The sequence below is a fragment of the Camelus dromedarius genome, chromosome 2 (genome assembly GCF_036321535.1).
Source record: "Camelus dromedarius isolate mCamDro1 chromosome 2, mCamDro1.pat, whole genome shotgun sequence".
In the NCBI taxonomy this organism is placed as follows: domain Eukaryota; kingdom Metazoa; phylum Chordata; class Mammalia; order Artiodactyla; family Camelidae; genus Camelus; species Camelus dromedarius.
This window is the reverse complement of record NC_087437.1, coordinates 62,036,094-62,059,191: the sequence shown is the minus strand read 5'-3', so window position 1 is coordinate 62,059,191 and position 23,098 is coordinate 62,036,094. Positions and strand designations below refer to the sequence as shown.

General features: G+C 32.6%; 1 protein-coding gene across 4 annotated transcripts in view; it reads right to left on the bottom strand.

The window, feature by feature from the left end:
• Positions 1-23,098, bottom strand: part of ZNF148 (zinc finger protein 148) — a 107,709-nt gene that overhangs the window by 66,783 nt on the left and 17,828 nt on the right. For 3 of the 4 annotated variants that reach the window (XM_031454505.2, XM_064494386.1, XM_031454507.2), the window contains exons 2-3: positions 13,372-13,452; positions 5,891-6,026 (exon numbers count right to left, since the gene is read on the bottom strand). The gene's annotated coding sequence lies outside the window, so the exon portion shown is untranslated. Of the gene's footprint in view, positions 1-1,995; positions 2,097-5,890; positions 6,027-13,371; positions 13,453-23,098 lie in introns of all 4 variants that reach the window. The other variant, XM_031454509.2, reaches the window with a different exon arrangement.

Sequence of the window (23,098 nt, the reverse complement as noted above, 5' to 3'; positions counted from 1 at the left end):
AGCTTTTAAAGAATATGGGAGAAGTAGGCATAGACATTATTTTAAAAAGATGCTAATAAAAGATATTAAGAGAAACTGACCTGGGACAGAACTTAGTTTTTTTTAAAAAAAATTAGTGAAAAGTTGCAGCTGACTTGTTAACCCAATGCAAGATCTAGATTTCCCTAAAGCAATGGTTCCCATCTCTATTGTTTTTGTTCATGCACCTCATCAATTTTTTTAAATTTAGCACATCCTAATATATGTATACTATTTAAAACTACACTCCTATAATACAGTGTTAATATATGATGTGCCTATTAAAACAAATATAAAATTATATATTTTTAAGTAAACTTATCCCTAACAACAGGCTGAAATGGTAGGTACTGAGAAGTCAAAGTACTCTGGAGGTAGAGAAGAATACAAGGGGTAGGGGGAGGTTTGCAAACAAGTATCAGAGTAAGGGATTTAGAAAAGGAAGATATCATACCTCAATACAGAGGCATAGTATAGGGAAAGGGAAGTGGAAATACTGTAAATGGAAGACAAACCTGGCCTCTCAGAAAATTTTCTTGGAAACAGGTCATATATACTGAAAAAAGAATCCCTCTTCCTTTCTCACATATAGTTTCTTATTCCTATGACCTCAAATTAAGCCATACATTCCAAATTATTAGCTAGCCTAAAAAATGTTTTTGAGACAACTTCCCTGAAATACCAGAAAAATACTAAGATATCAACACAGATTTCAATATAAATGAACAGTGCTCTGACAAGGTTTTAAAGTGAGCTTTGGAAATATCTACCAAAATGAAAACTATGTACCCTTGACCTAGCAACTTCACTGCTAGGAATAAGCCCGTAATCCTACGTATGGGCTTATTCATAAAAAATAACCAAAGATGTATGTACAAGGATGTTTGGTACAACCCTTTAAGGGGAAAAGATTTGCAACAACCTAAGCATCCACTAATGTAAGACCTGTTAAATTAATTATGATTCAACCATACAACAGAATACACACAATCATTAAAAGGAAATGAGGTAGCTATATGCGCTGGGCAAAAAGTTCTCCAAGATATATTAAGTGAAAAATATCAAGAAGAAAATACACAGACAAATAAGTGAGTCATACTTTTATCACATTCTTCAACCAATGTCTGAGCAGAGTAAACTGGACAGGAAATGAAACAAGGCTCTCAAACAAAAAGTTAATTTCACGAAGCCTATGGTAAAAGAGAAAAGGAAAAAGCTACCCTAAAAAAATCATAAAAGAAAGTGCATTTTCAAGGAGTTTCCTTGACGCTCTCTTTAATGCGCTTATCATCTTTAATATTACCTCTTCTAACTCCTACATGGTCTCAATCAAAGCTCTCATGTACTTCACTGCACATTCAAAAACCCAAATACAACCAAAGGGCTCATGTTCAAAAGTTAACATAGGTTACTTCCCCTCTCTAATTTCAGTATTTTCAGGGAGGATCAGCCGAGTATAAAGAAAGGAAAGTGATGTCTACGCTAAGATGTGAATATTTAAATGTCTCTTCCTGCTAAACTTTCACTTTTTGATCCAAATGTCTACACAATTAATGGAAACTTAGGAGTTAGGAATATCACACAGGAGAGAGGAAGAAAGAAACAATGCTTCTGTTTAAGTCTTGTCACTTACATGAGAGGCTGTTCTGGAAGAAATAATGAAATGAACAGTTACTTTGCATTCCCAGGAGCCTCTGTCAAACTGGGGATAAAGGAGGACTAGGTTGAGTAATAAGAAATAAGCCACCCTGAGCTCATTGTAATGACCCATTATTTTGCAAGTGAAGGAAGCCTGGGCAGCTGACAAAGGATATAAAATGGCAGAGCTGTTAAGAGCCAAGACAAGATGGACAATGATGGTGTCCCAGAACTAATTCAGTTAAAGGTGGGATGGCACTCCTGGAGTTTCAAGTTACCCAGAACAGAGACTGCTAAAAAACTAGAACTTAAGAGGAAGGAAGAAAGAAATGGGCCTACCTCGGGCCAATTTCTCCTAAATGTCCGTTTAGCAGATTACTTCAAACTCTGCATTCTTTTTCCCTTCCTTTTCTCTCATCTCCATCCCTCTGCCAGAGAAGCTGGAAGGTACAGTAACAAGGACACTGAGGGGACCACAATTCAGCTCCCCACTCCATTCAGTTCCCGCCCCCCACCATCATTTTGTACTGAAAAATGTTTGGTTCAGCTGTGTAAAAGTAATCCAAATTGCAGCCGATTAAGTAATCCCTAGTCATTTAAGCCTAACGGCAATGCTGTACTTAAAGAGAACATAAATTATCAGCCATCACCTTCTCCTGTCTTTCAGAAGAGACAGCTGACTCTTCTTATTGTCACCTTCTAATTTAATGCTTCTTACCAAATATCTAAGCAATTAGGAACTAAGCTTTATAGATCTGTATAAGTTGAAATATAGAGTAAATAAGCTTTTAGTCAGGGCTTTTAATAAGGAGTAAAAACATGGGCTTTTAATACAAGCATTTGAGACAATTATATTCTAAGTGAGGGGACTGTTTGGGCTTGTTTTCAGAGGACAAAGTTAACAGAGCGTAATATACGAACAAGTTGGGCATTACTACTCATTTTTAATCAACTATACAAGGCACTTAAAATGCTTATAGGTATTTTTTATGGGCATTCTATGTAATTAATGAGTAAAATGTCTTCCCAAATTTATTAATAGGTTTGAGTCCGTATTACAAAATTCAGAGATTATCATAACCTGGAGAAAAAAGACAACTAATGTGTTGAGGATCTACTAGACAGAAGACACTGTGCTGGGCACAGTGGTATGTTACTTCACTTAATATTTACTGTAACACTCAAGACAGTAGTAGTAATATATATTCATATTTAACAGATGAAGAAACTGAAGTTTAGCCAAAGTCACACAGCTAAGAGGTAAACAGGGATTTGAAAACAGACTTACCTGATTTAATGCTCTTTTTTACCACACCATACTACCTCTAGTCTTGAAAAGACCCTGGACACAAAGAACCCATCGAACACATTCCGTTCTCACCCAATACTCTGAGGCTACCCTGTCACCACTGCTTGGCTCTATTAGGCAATCCAACCTTCTTAACTGGCTACTCCCATCCCACAGCTACCATGGGAGAACTGTATGTGAGACAATTCCTATTTGCCACTTCCACCTATTACTTACACCTCAGTGAATTTCTCCTCATTCCTTTTTCATGGGTTTATACATACCATCTTAATCCTTCCATTTTTTATTCAAACTTTACCAACTTACTGTAGGAAAATCTCTCTTCCTCTCTTTATTTTCCCATTTTCACTTGGAAATAAAAAAAATAATCCTAAACATGGCTAATAAATGTAGGAGCTATGCTAAAGATACACCTGTATCAAAGAAAAGAGGGCTATAAGTTTTAAAGTGATGATTTTTAAACAGATACTATTTCAAAACATCCTAATAGGAGCATTATTTTAATAATGGCAACTAGACAAAATGGCCTTTCTTCTTGTGCCAGCCACAAAAAAGATGTTTAATAAGAGAATTTATAGACTAAGGTAAATTACTTTATATAACAACTAAATAAAAACCTGTGATTATTTTTTTAACCTCAGAAAGATAATTTATAAATATTTAAGCCAAAGTTAACAGCCATCTCTATATGCCTGACACCTCCCTCAAATAAAGCAGAATCTAAGCATATTCCCCACTCCAAATACTTATCACCAGTTCTCTAAAACAATGTAACAACAATAAATCAGTGGTATTGAGAAATAGTAAAACATCAAATTTATGGCAAAGTTTGTTGAGAAACAGCTATAATTTATCTTAAAAAGGAGATGGAGAAGGAAAAGGTAAAAAAAGATCCAAGCAAAACAGAATCCTACATTCTGCTAGATCTAGTTGTTATGCCAATACCAACAATTCAAACATTAATATTAAAAATACTTATTCTATTAGGAAACTATGAATTTTCTCATCTTGTATAATAAAAGGAACACTAAAAATACTTCTTAAAATAAACTTCCCTGTACACTATGAACATTAAGTTATTTTTAGTATGTACTATATAATAACCAAGATTCATTCCAGAACAGAAAAGTGTTAACTATTTAAATCAATTTTTTAAACACTGGATAAATGCTCTCACCTAACAGTATGCGCTCATCACCTTCAATGCCAAAAACACATACAATGTCTTACAACCATTTAATAATAAAGTTAAATCAAGAGGCCTAATACAAATAGTGTATACAAATTTATCAAAACTGTATCTCAAGTCTCAGAAAAAAAAAGGTGCCAAGGTTAATATATGTTGATGTTGACATAAAATATGATGAAAAACTGACAATTAGTTTCTAACTTTTTAATAAATTCTCTAATAGAAACACAAAATATCTGATACTTGTTTCAGTTACAGTATTTAGAACAAGAACCATAAAATGCAATTACAATGAAACAGTTTTCATCTAAAAAAACTATAAAGTATATAATGTCTTTGGGAATAAGTTGTTCTTATGAGATCTAAACATTTACAATAACAGACTTCAGAGTTAGAAGGAACCAGTTACACATCATTTAGCCTTATGTGTAGCTAAAAAGATCCACCCAACACCCTTACCCTGGCCTTATGAGTCTTAAAATGTTGAACAAATCATTTCAACCTAATGGTAGTGAAACAAAATGAAGAATTATCTCAAGTTGATTTTAACTTTTAAGACCTTATTCCAACTTAGGATATCAAAGAACCATGATGACTAGTCACAAAACTAAAACTGTCTCAGAACTCAAATGGGAACAATTTCCAAAGTATTGTCACAGGCCAAGAGTTAACATGTCTTAGACAATAGAAATTACATTTTAATGTTAATCCAAACTAGATAAACAGAAAATAAATCTGACACATAACCTAATATGACAAACAACTAGCTGCCCCCCAGATTCTGTTCTCTCCTTCTTGCCCAATAATAAAATATTAAATGAGACACACAATGACCTAGGTAAGACTCATTTTCCAGGCTCCTGTGCAACTGGTTGTGGCCATGTAACAGTTATAGCCACTGGGATATGAGTAGAAATGATATATACAACTCTCCTTAAAGGAAAAGATAATGTTCTCCTTTTTCCTTCTTTCTACTGGCAGACAGAATGGTAAAAACATCTTGACCACAAGACGGAAGCCGCATATTAAGAATAGCAAAGCAAGACAAAGAAGCCTAGGTCATGATGATTCTGGTGCTTCCAAACAATCTTGAGATTGTTTACATGGACTTTTCAAATAAATATATATTTCTACCTTTTTCAGCACCTATCACAGTAGACAAGTCTAAATTTTAACTAATGTACTTAATATAAATGACTATTGAATTATCTACATGATTGCTTCCTTATATTAGCACAGGCAAACATATTATGTGCAAATGTACAGTAACTGGTATGTTTTTTCACACTTAAAAAAATTACATGCCAAACACCATTAAATTCGAGTAATAGGTCAAATTTTCCTACATATGAAAATAGTTTCCCTGGAAATTCTGGAAAATTTAACGTGGGTTATGTATGTATTGATAAGGCAGGTGAAAAATGCACTACTCTGCTGAGAAAAAGGGTTAAAGAAGAAAATACTCTCCCACTTAAATTTCACTTAAGATTATATAATAAGCTATACATATTTTTATGTGCTAAACTTAAAACCCAAAATGGTATCATTACTCACCAATTTTCTCTTCACATTATTTTCTCAAGAAAAATATTAAATCCCAAGTTTCTTCCAGATATAAAGACTAAAACACAGAGAAACTACTATACAAACTTAACAAGAAATTCTACCAACCAAAAAAGTTTCACATTTGAAAAATTTACTTATTCATGACTATTAAAAATAAGTATTGAAGTTACCTGAGACTAAGATAAAAATGAAGACTTCAAGGAAGGGAATGCTGTAGAGTTGAAAAAGAAATCATGGTTGAGTTTCTACCTTTCACAGGCTTCAGAGACCCTCAATATCACCTTAATCACTTATTCCATCCAATTCCTACAAAAAAACAATAATAACAAACACAACAAACAAAACACATTATTTATGGAGAGAAAAAATACAGTACAAATACAATATGGACAAATTGGTATGTATAGTGAAGTGATCACTTTTTGTAAATAGTAAGCTATGCCTGAAAAATCAGTGCAATGACTTGTTTTTGAATCTGAAACTGGGAAAATGTAATACTGATAAGCAGTAACTGTGGGACAATCCTGGCCATATAAAAGAATAATTTGCCTAGCCTGGAGTCTACAGCTTCAGAGATATGGAATGGTGAAGGAAATTCAGAAGGTTACAGCCCTAAATGTGTATAAAAGAGAAAACGATGCTTTAAAAAAAAAAAAAAAACCCACTTAATAACATTATGTCTGCTTTGTAAAAGCTGTAAAGTGAAGAGAGGAGCAAACACAATTCCAGGCTTACAAATCACAAATAGAACTAGTAACATACAGAATGCATGTGTACTCACAACAGGAAGGATTATAGCATAAAATCACACTAAATACCTACAGAAACATGTTTGGCAAAGTCATCTTTGACTGTAAAAGCTGACAAAAAGACAGGAATAATCATAAGGAGACTGTGTACCATATCCAAAAAAATTTTAAATGAAGAACATAAGCCATGCACAAGAAGAAAACTTCCGGACAGTAAGTATTTCTAGCCATAGTAACAGACTAAAGAAGAGTTTATGGAGTTTCCTACCATAGGTCTTTAAAAATATTACATTCCTACCTATCAAAATTAATTTGTACATACTCCTCCATAGGAAACTTGGAGACCAAATAATATATAACACATTCTGTGATTTTATATCAGCGTGTATAATGGTGCAAAAGAAAAATAGTCTTTCTCACCTAAAACATACCAGTAATATTTCCATTTTTGTACTTCAGAAAGCATAACACTAATTCACTTTCTAAAACATTTCAACACTATATCCATATTTTAAAAAGTTTAAATTCTGATGGAAATATTCACCCCTCAGTACCCTTTCATTTCAGAATTTTCCTGGATATGCACATGTTGTCTATTTTTGCAGATAAACTTCTGTTCAAAATTAAAAAATTTTTTTCAGTAAGATTGTGTTATACATAAATAATAGTGAAATGACAACAATAACCAACCTGGGCAGGCAGGGGAGAGGGGAGTAACAACCATAAGCTGCTCAAATATGTTATCTAGGATGCCCAGGTTTTGGGGGGGGAGGAGCGGTGGATATAGCTTAGTGATAGAGTGCGTGCTTTGCATGTATGAGGTCCTGGGTTTAATCCCTAGTATCTCCATTTTAAATAAATAAATAAATAATTTAAAAGCCCATTTTAAATATTATAAAATGTACAAAAAAAAAGAAAAATGTGACCCATATTAACAAAAAACAGCAATCACTACGAACGGTTTCTGATTATCCCCAGATGTTGGTTTAAGTAAACAAAGATTTCAAAATATCTATTACAGATATGTTAAAAGAAGTAAAAGAACCCATTTTTAGCCTTTTTTTTAATCATGAAAACAATCAACAAATAACTGATTCTGAAAACAATGAACAAATAACTGATTCTCAACAAAGGTCTAGTAATTATGTAAAAGAACCACATGGAAATTCTGAAGTTGAAGAGCACAATAAGTAAAACAAAAAATTTACTACAAGATTCAAGATGGCAGAAGAAAATCAATGACCTTGAAGATACATCAGTAGAAACTATCTAATCTGAAGAACAGGGAGAAAAAAATGTTCAAGAAAATTAAATAGTCTCAGAGACCAACTTACCAACATTTCTGGAGTCCCAGAGAAGAGGAAAGAAAGTAAGGGCAGGAAAATAATTTTTTTAATAGAACACCAAACAAAAAACTTCCCTTCAAAGTTAAATGAATCTCAAGTAGGATAATAACAAAGAGACACACCTAGACACATCACAGTCCAACTGCTAAAAACAAACACAAGGAGAAAAATCACGCAAGCATAGAGAGAAAAATTACTCAGCTTGTGAGGGAACCATACATGATTAACAGCTGAATTTCAATCTGAAACAATAGACGCCAGAAGACAGTGGGATCACATTCTCAAAGGACTAAAAGAAAAAAGCTGTCAACCAAGAAAGCAGCAGAATTACCCTTCAAAACTGAAGGCATAGTAAACAGTTTCAGATGAACAAAGACTGAGAGAATTTTTTGTTAGCAGACTTGCTGTATAAGAAATACCAAAACGAAGTCCATCAAGCTGAAAGGAAATGACACCAGACTTAAATACACAGAAAAAAAGAACACCAGAAATAGTAAATACATGGGTTAAACTAAAAGACTCCATAAACATATTTTTCTCACTTCTCTTAACATCTTTAAAAGACATTAGAATGTAGAAAGCAGTGATTATAACATTGTATTGCTGGTCTACAGCATATATAGATACAATATATTTAATGACAGCAGCACATGAGAAGAAAGAGAAAATGGAAGCTATATTGGAGCAAAGTTTCTATATTTTACTGATACTGACTTAATGTTTACTATTAAGCAGATTGTTAAAATGCATAATGTAAACACCACAGCAACCACAAAGTATCTTAAATTATGTTTGGAAAAGAAATCAACAAAGTAATTAATATGGCACAGTAAAAAATATTCAATACAAAAGGAGGCAGTAAAGGAAGCACAGAGAAACAAAAGCCATAAGAGACATATATAAAACAAATGGCAAAATGGCAAACATAAATTCAACCATGTCCATAATAAAGTGTGAATGTCTAAACAGCCCAATGGAAAGGCAGAAACTTTCAGACTGGACAAAAAGTAAGATTCAACTATATGCTGTGAACAAGAGACACACTTTACATTCAAGACTAAAAGTAAAAAGATGGGGAAAAAGGATATACTATGGAAAAGGTAACCATAAGAGAGCTGGAGTGATTATACAAATATTAGACAAAACAGACTTTAATACAAATACTACTGGAGATAAAAAAGATATTTCATAATGACAGTAATAAAGAGCCCAAAAATAATAAAGCAATAAGTAACATTACTAAAAAGAAAAACAGAAAATTCAACAATTATACTTGGAGATTCTGATGCCCCACTCTAAATAATTCATAGAATAACTAGACAGAAAATTAATAAAGATATAGGAAACCTGAATCACACTCTCCACCAACTAGACCTAACTGGTATATACAGAAACTCCAGCAAACAACAGAATACCTATTGTTTTCAAGCACATATGGAACATTCTGCAGTACAGATCAAATGCTAGGGCATTAAACAAGCCTTACAAGTCATACGAAGTACATTCTCTAACCACAAAACAATTAGATTAGATATCAACTAAATTAGCAACTGGAAAATTCTCAAGTGTCTAAAATTAAACCTCACAATTCTGAGTAATACATGGGTCAAAGAAGAAATTAAAAGATAAGTTAGAGAATATTTTTAATGGAATGAAAACAAAACAAATATAACAAAATTTATGGGGATGCAGCTAAAGAAGTACTTTGAAGGAATTGTATAACTTTAAATATATTTGAAAAAAAAAAGAGGAGTCTCAAATCAATGACATGAGCCTCCACTTTAATAAGCCAGTAAAAGAGCAAACTAAACTATAAAGCAAGCTGGAAAGAGAAAGAGAAAAACAAAAAACTAGAGAGAAATGTGGTTCTTTTAAAAAGATCAACAAAATTTGCAAACTTTTAGGTAGACTGACCAACAACAAAGAGAAAAAATACAAATTATCAGAATCAGGAATGAAAGAAGGGATATTATTACTGACTTGACAAAAAAGAACTATAAGGGAAGGAATATTATAAACAAATATATGCCAACAAATTAAATGACTTCTATGAAATTCCTAACAAGACATACATTGCTGACACATAAGCTGATTAAAGAGGAAACAGAAAAATCTGAATATAACTAAATTAGTATTTAAAAGTCCACAAAGACCTAGAGATTATCATACTAAGTGAAGTCAGAGAGAGAAAGACAAATATCATATGATATCACTTACATGTGAAATTAAAAAAAAATCACACAAATAAACTTATTTACAAAACAGAAAGAGACTCACAGACATAGAAAACAAACTTAGGGTTACCAAAAGGGAAGGTAGAGGGGAATAAATTGGGAGTTTGGGATTAGCAGATACAACTACTATATACAGAATAGATAAATAACAAGGTCCTACTGAACAGCACAGGGAACTATATTCAATAGCTTGTAATAACTTATAATTAAAAAAATGAAAAGAATATGTATAACTGAATCACTATGCTGTACACCAGACGCTAAATCAATTATACTTCAATTAAGAAAAAAATTTTTAAAGAACTTCCCACAAAGAAATGGCTTCACTGATGAATTTGATCAAGTATTTAAGGGAAGAAATACCAATCCTTCACAAACTCCTTCACAAAACAGAGGAAGAGAATATTCTTTGCAACTCAATCTATGAAGCCAAAAGTTTCTTTGATATAAAGACATCATATGAAAACTCTACTCCAATGTCTCTCATAAACACAGATAAAAAAATCCTCAAAAAATCCTTATAAAGTATTAGCAAACTGAACCTAGCAACAGATTAAAAAAGGACTATATACACATCAAGACCAAGTAATATTTACCCCATAAATGCAAAGGTGGTTTAACATCTGGAAATCAGTTAATGTAATACAGCATATTAAGAGAATAAAGGACAAAAACCACATGGTTATTTCAATAAACAAAGAAGAAAAGCACTCAACAAAATCCAACAACCATTCATGATAAAAACTCTCAACAAACTAACACTAGAAGAGAACTTCTTCAAACTGATAAAAAAAATAACCAACAAGTATCATGCTTAATGGTTAAACACTGAATGTTTTCCTCCTAAAAATCAGGATGCCCATTTTTACCGCTTCTGTTCAACACTGTACTTTAGGTTCTAGCTAGTAAAATAAAGTATGCAAAAATACATACATACGTACATACATACAGCAACTAAGGGCATCAAGATTAGAAAAGAAGAAATAAAACTGCCCTTATTCTCTAGTGATATGATCTCATACGTAGAAATTTCCCAACGAATCCACAAAAAAACTATTAGAACTAGGAAGTTCAGTAAGGTCACAAGATAGTAGATCAACAGACACAAATCAATAGTATTTCTATAGTGAAATGACAGCTTTATCATCATATCTTCCTATTGAAAATTTGAGTTGATTTAAATTTTCTTATTATCCCTCAGTAGAGTTTTGAAATTTTTTTCAAGTAGACTTCTCCCAGGCATTTTATCTTTTTAGTTGTTACTGTGTATATATACCTCTTCTTCATTAGTCCTAATTTTACAATTTATATTAAAAAATCATTTATGTATAATTGATTTTATAAGCACTTCCTTTATTGAATTCTTTCAAAACTACCAGTACAAAAAGTAAGTATGCAGATGAATTGAACAGAACTGATTTCAAAAACAGGACCCCCCCCCAAAACAAACATGGAAATTTAATATATGATAAATGTGGCATTTCAAATATGTAGAAAAGAAATGCATCATTCAATAACCGGAATGGGGACAACCAGTTAGTCATCTGGGAAAAGGTAAAGCTGCTCTCTACATTTACTGCTTATACCAAAATCCAATATAAATCAAGATTTTAAACAATTTAAACCAATTTAAAAAGTAATAGAGGGGGGAAGGGTATAGCTCAGTGGGAGAGTATGTGCTTAGCATGCACGAGGTCCTGGGTTCAATCCCCAGTAACTCCATTAAAAAAATATATATATATAAACAAACCTAATTACCTCTTCCACTTAAAAAAAAAATGCTTTAAGTAATAGAACACCTGTTAACTTTTTTCAAGTACCATAGTTCACGGAATCTAAAACTACCAACTGTAAGGTACACAACTATTTTATGTCACTAAGGAAAAAATTATGCCAAACTATGACAAACCAGCAATTCACATCAGAGATGTTATAATGTGGAGGAAAAAGTGAGTCTGACAATCAGCGGTGAAGACCTTTTAAACCTTACAGAGGAAATCCCCCCACCCATGGCCATGAAGAAAAAGATCACTAAATTCAACTATACAAAGTTAAAATGTCTACAAAGCAGAAACAAAATCAAAAGAAGAGCAAAAACTGAGTGAAAACAATTTACCTAACATGTGACCTAAGAAATCACTGAAAATACATATATGGTCAATGATAAAGGAAAAAAAAAATGTTCAAACTCGTAATGAAGTTTTGAAAAGCAATACTAAACAATAAAAAACTGACACATATTAAAATGTTTGACCCTAACTAGTATTATCAAAGAGATACAGAGATTCTCATTTTCCTAGACTACTGATACTGGGGCAATCTTCTTAGTTGTGCAATTTGACTACCAAATTATTAAATATACACACTTTTTGACCTAACAATTTTTCCCTTACGAATTTATACTGCAAACATATTTTTAAATATGTGCAAAGATATATCCAAGATTATTCATTATATTCCCATTTATCACTGCAAAAAAACTAAAAACCTAAATATTTACAAATAGGAGGCTAGTTAAAATAATTACGGTACATCCAAATAGTGAATACTATACAGAATGCAATGAAAAGGAATGATATGCAAAGATACAGAGGTTAACAACAAAAGCATGCTGCTAAACAGATATGATGTGATCTCATTTGTATAAAGATTATATAAATATAGGTATACATATAAATGTTCGTATATGCATGGCAAATGTCTGGAAGAATATACACACACATGAATATTAACAGTGAATGGTGGGGGAGGGTGCAGCTCAAGTGGTAAAGCACATACTTAGCATGCATGAGGTCCTAGGTTCAAACCCCAGGACCTCCTCATAAAATAAATAAATAAATAAACCTAATTACCACCTCCATCAACAAAAAATTAAATTAAATTTAAAAACAAACAGTGAATGGGAATAAGCTTTTTTTTTTTTACATTATAACATTCTCTACTGCTTAAGTGTATATTCCTCCTAAAATAAACTTAAGTAAAGAGTAAGAAATGTTAAAGGAAATCATAAAATATAGCCACTGAACCTGCTAATATTTTTACATCCTCACTTTAAAAGAATCCTCATCCTATAGATAGGTCTTCATCCTATGGAACTAATAACATTAATTCTTTTCAATGTATAGACGTTCATATCTATATATAATGATATCACGCTATCTGTATATAACATTCATGCTATATAGAGGTATAAAGGAAAAGGGAATTGTCCAGTAAATGCAGAGTATTATCCGACAGTTGAGATATGCATGTTCATTTTCAAGTATATGGGCATCTATCACAGGTAAAAACTAAAGACTGAGTAAAAACAGTGTTGAATTACCTCTATAAAACATATCAGGCAAATGCCCATCCCGCCAGATCACTTGGTCGAATCTCCAAGCTGTTGATTCCTTCCTCTATCCTATAAAAGTACAAAAATACAGGTTATCTGCAACCAAAAATCAGGATTAGATATATTCTTAAAGCCAGGTAAAATATTTGTATCTAAATGTGCTAAACCTGACAAAATTCCTTCTATGATAGATACTGTTGGATTAAATAAAATTAATAACAACTAACAGTTCAACTATAATGACCCATCAGTGCTAAATGATATCATGAAGGTAAGAAATGACCCAGACAGTAACTGGACTTCTTCAAATTTAACTTACAGTTGAGGATTAGGATTTCTTTACTATCAGGGCAATAACTTAGAATTATCCTAAACAACTTAAAACAGGAAAGAGGACACAAAATGTACTTCATTAAAATCATATGTTGATGTTCTCAATTACTCAAATAGTACCACATCCTGATGAAATCCCACAGTAACATTTTCCTCAGCTCAAAAATCTACTTATATTAAGAATACAGTTTTTGAAAATACAAAAATATTAAGTACTTAAAATTTTCAGAGCAAAAGTATTTAATAATGCTAAAATGGTCCATAGATATTTTTTAAATGTCATGCTATAATCAACCTTTTAGCAGAGACTAATTGGACACATTAGTTCAATGTGTTGGTATTGGTAACACCCTGTGTTGGTATTGCATTGACATTGGACACATATAATTTTCTTCCTGCAACTGGGATATTTTTTCCTGGTATATGAAATGGAGGTAAATAGAGAGTGAAAGCTAAAATTTTATTAGAAGCAAAGAATATGCCAAATATAATTTTTATTCAGAAATAATAAAACATTTTATATAACAGCCCTAATATATTTTGGGGGCTCAATAAATATCTTGTAAATCAATAAAAGCTATAAATGTAAAAGCAGAACAATTAAAGAAACTTTAAATCTGCAGGAAATAACCAAGTATATTAACTCAAAGTTGTGTCTACACAATTTTATCAAGGGATTACAAACACTACAGCCTTTCTTGATAATTCAGCATTTTCTAGTCCTTAGCCAGTCAGTAGCTTGTTGCCCAACTAGTTACAAACAAAAAATCTATTTTAAAATAATTTATTTCTACTAAGCTCTTAATTGCCTGCTTCAAAGTTTTGTTTCCAAGCATTCAAAAGAGATATATGCCATTCCTCTCAATTATGTAAAACTACTTTTAAATATGTATTTCTGTAGCTTTACTGTCAAAAAGATAGTAAAAAATCATACTACTGTGGTTGAGTCTTTTAAAGTTGACTGGATATATCTAGTCCACAATCAAGACATTACTACTTATGTCACCACATAATAATAGCAACATCTTCAGCTAGACAAATGTTTTCAAAATGTTAATATTCCATTGAAAACATATTCACAAAAAGTGTACTCACCTTCTTGCATCATTTTTTATTGAAAGCCCTAAATTAAGGCTGTCATACATCAAAGACTATAACTAGATACATTAAAAGATAAGGAAACAAAAATAAAATAGTGAAGCAAGAAGGAAAAGGAAACATGCCTTACTCCCACATACACACATCCCCCACATGCACAAAATAATATAACCTCAAATTCTAAATCTATAAACAGAAGTTTTGGAATATCTTTCCTATCACTTGTCCTCTACCATGGAAATTCACAACTTCCCCTAACTCACCTGCCACATAGTCTCTGTCTCTGGAACCCTAATTCGTTTAGCATCATCTACCAATTTTATTTCTCCTTCCAAGCCTCTATCCCTCTTTCTCCTTTAGCACTCCTCTCCATCAAAAATGGGGAGAAGAAAATAACCTACCAGGCTGGAAACTAAGACCAAGTACAAAAAGAAAGTCATAAAGTTACTTGGACAACCACCCAATGATCAGCTAAGATCTTCCTCTTTCCCAGTCCCAATTTCCCTACTTCAGGAGTTAGTGAATACACCTGCTTAGCAATTCCTCTGGTTTAAGATTGTGCTGGCTAATTATTCCTTGATTACAATCACTTGTGCAGGTATACTCACATTAAGACAAAACATATATTAAGAAAGAAAATAAATGAAATACTTTGCAGGGACCTTAGCTACAATCCTTCCATTAGTTTTGATAGACTAACAGCATTTCACTGTATTTACTGGCATGTAGTCTGATCCATTCATTAGGCCAACATTTTTGTCATTAACTGAGTCAACATTTTTGATCACCTGATAAGTATATAACACACTACATAAGGTTCCTAAGACAGGCATAAAACACCATGGTCTCTGCCCAAAGGAGTTCATAATTTAGCAAGGATGGTAAATAAACATACAACAAATAATGTTTGCAATGATAATGTAATGTGTTAAGTGCTATAATTAAAGTTTGAGCAATTTATCATAGGAAAATCAAAGCAACAATCAATTAATTCTCCCTTTGTTACCTTTCCAAAAGAAAAGGAAAAAGTGATTTTTTAACATTGATTCCACATTTTAGAATGCAATAAATACCACAAGCTTTGTACTTTGCTCAGCAGTGCTCCTAGGTCTTTGCAGATATTAACTTAACTTAATCCAAACAACAAACCTACGAGATTGGTGCTATTATTATTCACACTTTAAGGGAGAGAAAACTGAAGGGTTATAAAACTTACCAGAGGTTATAAAACTAGTAAGTGGCAGAACCAAGGTCTTCATAATGATCTACAAGGCCCTCCACAATCTACTGTGCTATCCTCTCCTCCTCATCATCATCACTACCACTACCAGCACCACAGCTTAAGAATCTGAGAGGAAAAATGCTTAAAGTCCTTTAGCATCTTTTAACTAGATCATATTTTAATTAATCAAGTTCTGCTTTTACATTACTTCTTACTTTTGTGATTTAGTAAGCTTTCTGAATGATGCTTTAAAAAAAAGGTGAAGAAAAAAAGTTTCTTCCAGGAACAGATTTCTATGAATATGGTTAGAATTTCTATACAGTAACAAAGCATAGACATATGTGTCCTTTTAATTTACACTACTTGCTCTGAGAATTAAAGTTGTTAGAACTCTATCTGAATGATGGTCTCAGAGTATACTTTTCACAACCAGATCTATCCAAAGGAGGAATGACAGCCTCCAAAATTCAAACCAACCATCCCAGTATCTGCGCTAACCAGGTTTTTTTACAACCATTTTCCATGTTTACTTTCACCAAAAATTAATTATATTTCATAATTAATGTAATTAATCAACTTGGTTAAGAAAGAAAATCCTACAAAGGGGTAATAAGATAAATTCTTAAAAAATAGTTGACCAAAGTGAGTAAAATAAAGCCACCAACTGAGACTACTCACTTTCCCTTGGCCTTTTCAAATCACCTATGCAGTAAACATTTGTCAAATAAGAAACTAACTCTACCCACGTTAGAAAATACAACAGTAAGCATTTTTAGAAAATCCTTAGACTATAAATCACTAAAATGACTGAACTAACCTTTAAATCCAAATCACCTGTTGAGGAAAGACACCTCCCCAAAGCTAACCCTTTCACAGTCAGGATGATAAACTATCAAGCAACTATGTAATCCTTTCCCAAAGTCACTAACAGAAACTAGTTTTTAAGAGTAGTAAACCACTAAAATCAAGGAAAAGCTGCTTTATTTTTATAGGAATTTTTACTGAATACTTATCAATTTTGTAAATAATCATAAAATATTTTGCACTATTATGATCAACATTACTAACGCGAATTTTTAAAAGATCTCAAAGATGTTACAAGCAAGCTCTGACAAAGTACTTCACAGTTTACAAAGTGCTTTCATCTGTCACATTGCATGTGCCTCCCCCCTGCAATTACCTAAACAGGTATTATTGTTTGTCTCCATTCTACAGATGATGAAACTGAGGTTTAAGAGGTTAAGTACCCAAGGTTATACAACACCAAAGTGTCAAGGCAAAGACTTCAACCAGATCATCTGCCTCCAAATAAAAGTCTACTTCAACACAGCACAACAAGAAAGGTCATTCCCAAGTTAAAATATATTTAATGTTACTCTTAGCAATATTCCAGGAGTCAGAAAAAAAACCAAACATCTTTGAAGTAAGGATAAGATCAATGAACGTAAAATTTAAAATTAAAATTCTACCTACAATAAAAGTCACCATGTAAATAAATAAGAAATTAAATTTATCTGATTTTTATAACAAAAGTTATCCTACTATAATAACTAAGGGAACCCTAGAAAATATTACAGGAATATCCATTTAAAAATTAAAGGTTAACGATTTAAATTTGATTTTTTTAAGTGTCAATTCTTTATGAACAAATACATATTAAAACATTGTTAAAAACCAAAGATAACAAGAGTGAACTGAAATTGCTACTTCCAATATGAAATATAATTACTCATTTAAGAACATGCAAATAGTCCGTAAAAAAGCTAATTCATCATTTGATAATTTTACCTTATTCAATACCAGAATTAATTAGTCATTCTTATTTCCTCTGTCTAGAACATATGCCCGGAATTACATAAGGCATTAGACACAATGTAGAAGTGTGACCATACATAAAAGAAATGGTTTTAATCTGATTAGGAATCTGAGATTTGCCATCAATCAGAGAACACCTTAAGAAGTGGCTGCAAAGGAGCCCAGTGATTTCTCTATAACTGCAATAACTATATTAAGTTTGAATAACTCATGAAATATATTAGTGAGTTTTTTTTTCAACAGTAGTAGTTGATTTAATGAGCTAGCTCATCATTTAGAAACCCTAGCGTCTATTAACATAGAACGGACATTTTCTTATTTGGGGCCAATTTACTCTCAATTAAAAAACTAGGAATGTAAAAGCAAGATATTTTATCTTACCTTTCCTTTTCTACCTATGAATTAAGATTAAATTGGATGCACAATACAAGATTTTCAATATTGTTTTAAAAAATGTTTATTAAAATATTATGTATTACTAGAATTGTTAAACATCTTAAATACAAATAATCCATTAAATAAACACATCTTTGAAGAAAATACCCAGAATTCACAATTTCATTTTAATTAAACTACATTACAAAATTCTATTTATGTGATAGAAGCTTAGTAAAATAGCATTCATCTTTTCCCTGGCACCCTCTTGAACTAGCTGACTACCTTCCAAAAACTTCCTAGGTGTCCAATACTGTGGTTTATAATTGAAGCAAACATTTATATAGCGCTTAAAAGTTCACAAAGCACATGGCCATAAACCATTATTTGCAAAGCTGAAATAACCCACTGGGTGGAGATTATACAAGTTCACAAAAATTAAGGGACTTTAACTTCCAGTCTAGATAAGAAGGCCTAAATCTGTTTTTCCCTGCCCCTCTTCACCAAGCACAAGTATAAACCATGGAAATAACACAAGGGACAACCAAAAGAAAATTATGAAAATTGGTAAGAAGGAAGCTAAACAGTTTGGGACTCCAAGAGAGAAACAGAAAAGCAGGAGAGTGTTTTATATCCCAACACCCATCAGAAGGCGGCAATCCAGACTGGCATTTCCCGACCACCAATTCAGCAACAGAAGGTAAACAAGAGCCACACTCCTCCCCGAAATTAAAAAGGAGTCTCTGTGCAGTATTAAGCAAGAAGATCAACTGGAAGCCCAGCCAAAAACAAAGACCAGGAGAAGCAACTCTTCCTTCCTCACGTGACCTGAAACTTCCGTTTTCCACCTAGAAATACAGAGACAAATGGGCAAAACTCAGGGACCCAACTTGGCCAACAAGCAGCTGTTTGGGCCAAGATTCTCCTTCCTCACCCAGAAACAAAGGGACAAGGAAGAATCGGAGGATGAGGATGGGTACCAGTAGGAGGATCCCACAATAATCCTCTCTCTTGAAGAGACATCCAGGAGCTTGGTAGGGAAAAATGCCTTCTACTCCCTCAGGCAGAACCAGGAAGGACCAGTGGGAGCCCCAGCAGCATCAGATAAATCAAGTCAACCACAAAGGCTCTGAAAATTAAACTGCCATTAGAACCAAAGCTCACAAAAGTGAGCCAAGACCTGCATGCTAAACCTAAATAGGGTGACTGCATGCTAAAATTAAAAATATTAAGGGCCCACAGCTTCCTAACATAATATATAACATAGAAAATGACATAAGAAAATCACAACATGAGTGAGAAAAGATAATCAACCAAGGCCAATACAGAGATGAATCAGATGCTGTAACTATTTTTTAAAAATTCTAAAGTACCATAATACAAAATGTTTCAGCAATTATAAATTCTCCCAAAATAAGTGAAAAAATGGAAAATCTTAGCAAAGAAAGAGAAGTTATAAAAAAAGAAGCAAAAGGAAGTAACAGAACTAAAATTACAATAACAGAAACTTTAAAACTTGCTGGATAGGCTCAATACAAACATGGAGTTAGCAGGGGTGAGAATCACTGAATTTGAGGATAGAAAAATAGAATTAGCCCAATCTGAAAAACAAAGACTGAAAAAAAAAAAAAAAAAAAAAACTAAGAGTCTTAGAGAACTGTGGGGCAGTAACAAAAGATCCAATGTTAATATCACTGGAGTCCCAGAAAGAAGAGAGAGGGGACGATACAGTATTTGAAGAAATGATGGCTGAAAATTTCTCAACTGTGACAAATACAAACTTACAGATCCAAAACACTGAGCAAACCCCAAACAAGATAAACCCAAATAAATTTACACCAGGACACACCATAGCTAAATGCTCAAGAACTAAAAAAACAAAGAAAAAACTATGAAGGTGGCCAGACAGAAACAATGTATTATCTGTTACGGAACCGCAATTAAAATAACACCAGATTTCTCATCCCAAATATAGAGGCCAAAAATAGTGGCAGAATGTATTTTAAATAATGGTGGGGGGGTACACTACCAACCAAGAATTCTATACCCACTGAAACTACTCTTCAGGAATGTCTTAGTCTGTTCAGGCTGCTATAACAAAATACCACAGAACGGGTGGTTTATAAACAACAGAAATTTACTTCTCACAGTTATGGAGGCTAGAAGTTCAAGATCAGGGTGCCAGCATAGCATCTCTTCCAGGTTGCAGACTTCTCTTTGTATTCTCATATGGCAGAAAAGGGACAAGTGAGCCTTCTTGGGGGCCTCTTTTGTAACAGCACTAATCCCATTCATGAGGGCTCCCCACTCATGATCTAACAACCTTCCAAAGGACCCAACTCCAAAATACCATTACATGGGGCATTAGGATTTCAACATTTAAATTTTAGGGGAATACATTCAGGTCACAGCAAGGAACAAAGGAAGAAAAATTCAAAACATCCTCAAAAGAAGAAAAACTAAAAGAATATGCCACAAGCAATCCTACCTGTAAAGACTGGCTAAAGTTTTCCAAACAAGAAAAAGAATAGAAATATGGATATACATAACAGACTATTTTTCCATCATTAGTTTTACAGATGACATTTAATGACTGAAAAAAAAATTATACTACTAATACTAAAAACAATTATATTTAAAAGTCAAGAAAGTAAAGGTAAAAGAGAAGTGAAGTTACCACACTTGAGTCGAAATAGAAAATACTGATACCAGGAGACTGTTATAAGTCACATATACATTAAGTAATAACTACAACCACCACTACAAAAACTATAGCAAGACAGACTTAGAAACATTATAAATCTTTCACAAATTACAGAAGATGGAATCCTAAAAAATGTTCTCATAATCTACAGGAAGGCAAGAAAAAGAACAAAAAATGAAAATCAGAGAAAATAAACAAAACATAAATAATAAAATGACAGACTTAAATGTTAATATATATCAATAATTACCATAAGTGCAGCTGGTCTAAATAGACCAATCAAGAAAGACTGGCAGAGCGGAATTTTTTAAATGGCTATATGCTGCTAACTATAAAATTAGTAACACACATTGAAAGAAGAAGAATGGAAAAGCTATGAGAATATTTATTTTTTAAGCAGAAAGGCTACACTATTAACAACCAACTGACAGGGTCAGCTTGATGTATACAGACGACTACACCCAACAACAGCAGAATACATATTTCTTTTCAAGCACCCCTAGAACACTCACCAAGACAGATCATATTCTGGGCCATAAAACAAACCTCAGCAAGTCTAAAAGAACTAAAATAATACAAAGTACATTTTTTGACCACAACGGACTCAAACTAGAAATTAGTAACAGAAAGACAACTGAAAAATCTCTGAACACACAAGGATAAACACACTTTTTAAAAGTCCATAGGTCAAAGAGGAAATCTCAAAGAGAAAAAAATTTAAATATATACATAAAAATGAAAACAATGTTAAAAAATATGGGATGCAGCTAAAGCAGTAGCTAGGAGTAAATTTATAGCACTAAATGCTTAATTAGAAAAGATCCAAAATCAGTAACTTCATTACTTACCACAAGAAACTTAAAAAAAAAAAAAAGTGCAAAATATAAACCCAAAGTAAGCAATAGAAAGGAAACAGGAGCAGAAATCAATGAAATTAAAAATAGGAAAATACAGAAAATCAACAAAGAAAAAAATCTGTAAGCCTCTAACATGACTAACAAAAATAAAAAGACACAAATCACCAACACTAAGACTGAAGTAAGTGTATCACTAAGATCTTGCAGCACTTAAAAAGATACTAAGAGAATACTACAAAATAACTTTACACTTTTAAACTGAACACTTAGAAGAAATGAACCAATTTCTCAAAATCACACTACCGAAACTAAACCAAGATGAAATCAATAATCTAAATAGTTCTATAACCACTAAAGAAAAATGAATTCTTAAAAGACAAAGGGGCAAAAATCATTCAATGGAGGTAGGATAGTCTTTTCAACAAATAGTGCTGGAACAATTGGACATTCATAGCCCCCCCACCCTCCCCCCAAAAGTCTAGACCTAAACCTCACAACTACATACAAAAATTAATTCACAATGGATCATGAATGTAAATATAAAACATAAACTACAGAATTTTAAGAAGAAAAAGAGGAGCACCTTGAGGATTGATAGAAAAGAGTCCTTGGGCTTGGCACCAAAAGCATGTTCCATAAAGAAAATAAACCAAACTTTATCAAAATCAAAAACAAGTACCTGGTGAAAACCTTCTTAAAAAGATACAGCTTATCTCAGCTACAGAGTAAGAAAAAATGTCTGCAAACCATATATCTGACAAAGGTCTTATATCTAGAATATATGAAGCTCTCAAAACTTAACAGTAAAAAAAAAATTCTGATTAAAAAACAAGCAAAAGACACGAATGGACAACAAATAATATATACAAAGATATTTAATATTATTAGCCATTAGGGAATGCAAATTAAAACTACAATAAGATATCACTAATACCTATTAAAACAGCTAAAATAAAAAATAGCAATAATAACAAATGCTGGCAAGGATGCAAAAAAAAAAAAACAGATCTCTCATACATTGCTGATAGGAATGTAAGATGGTACATCACACTGAAAAACAATTTGGAAGGTTCTTATAAAACAAAACATGCCCTTGCCATTCAACCCAGGGAGCTCAATCTTAGGCATTTATCTCAGAGAACTGTACACAAAATCCTGTACATGAATGTTCATAACCACTTTACTATTAATAGAAAAATACTGAATATACCAGAAGTCCTTCAACAGGTGAATGGTTAAACAAAATATGTATTAATATATCATTATATTAATCTAGAGATGGAAAATAGGTCACCAGGGAACAGGGAGGGA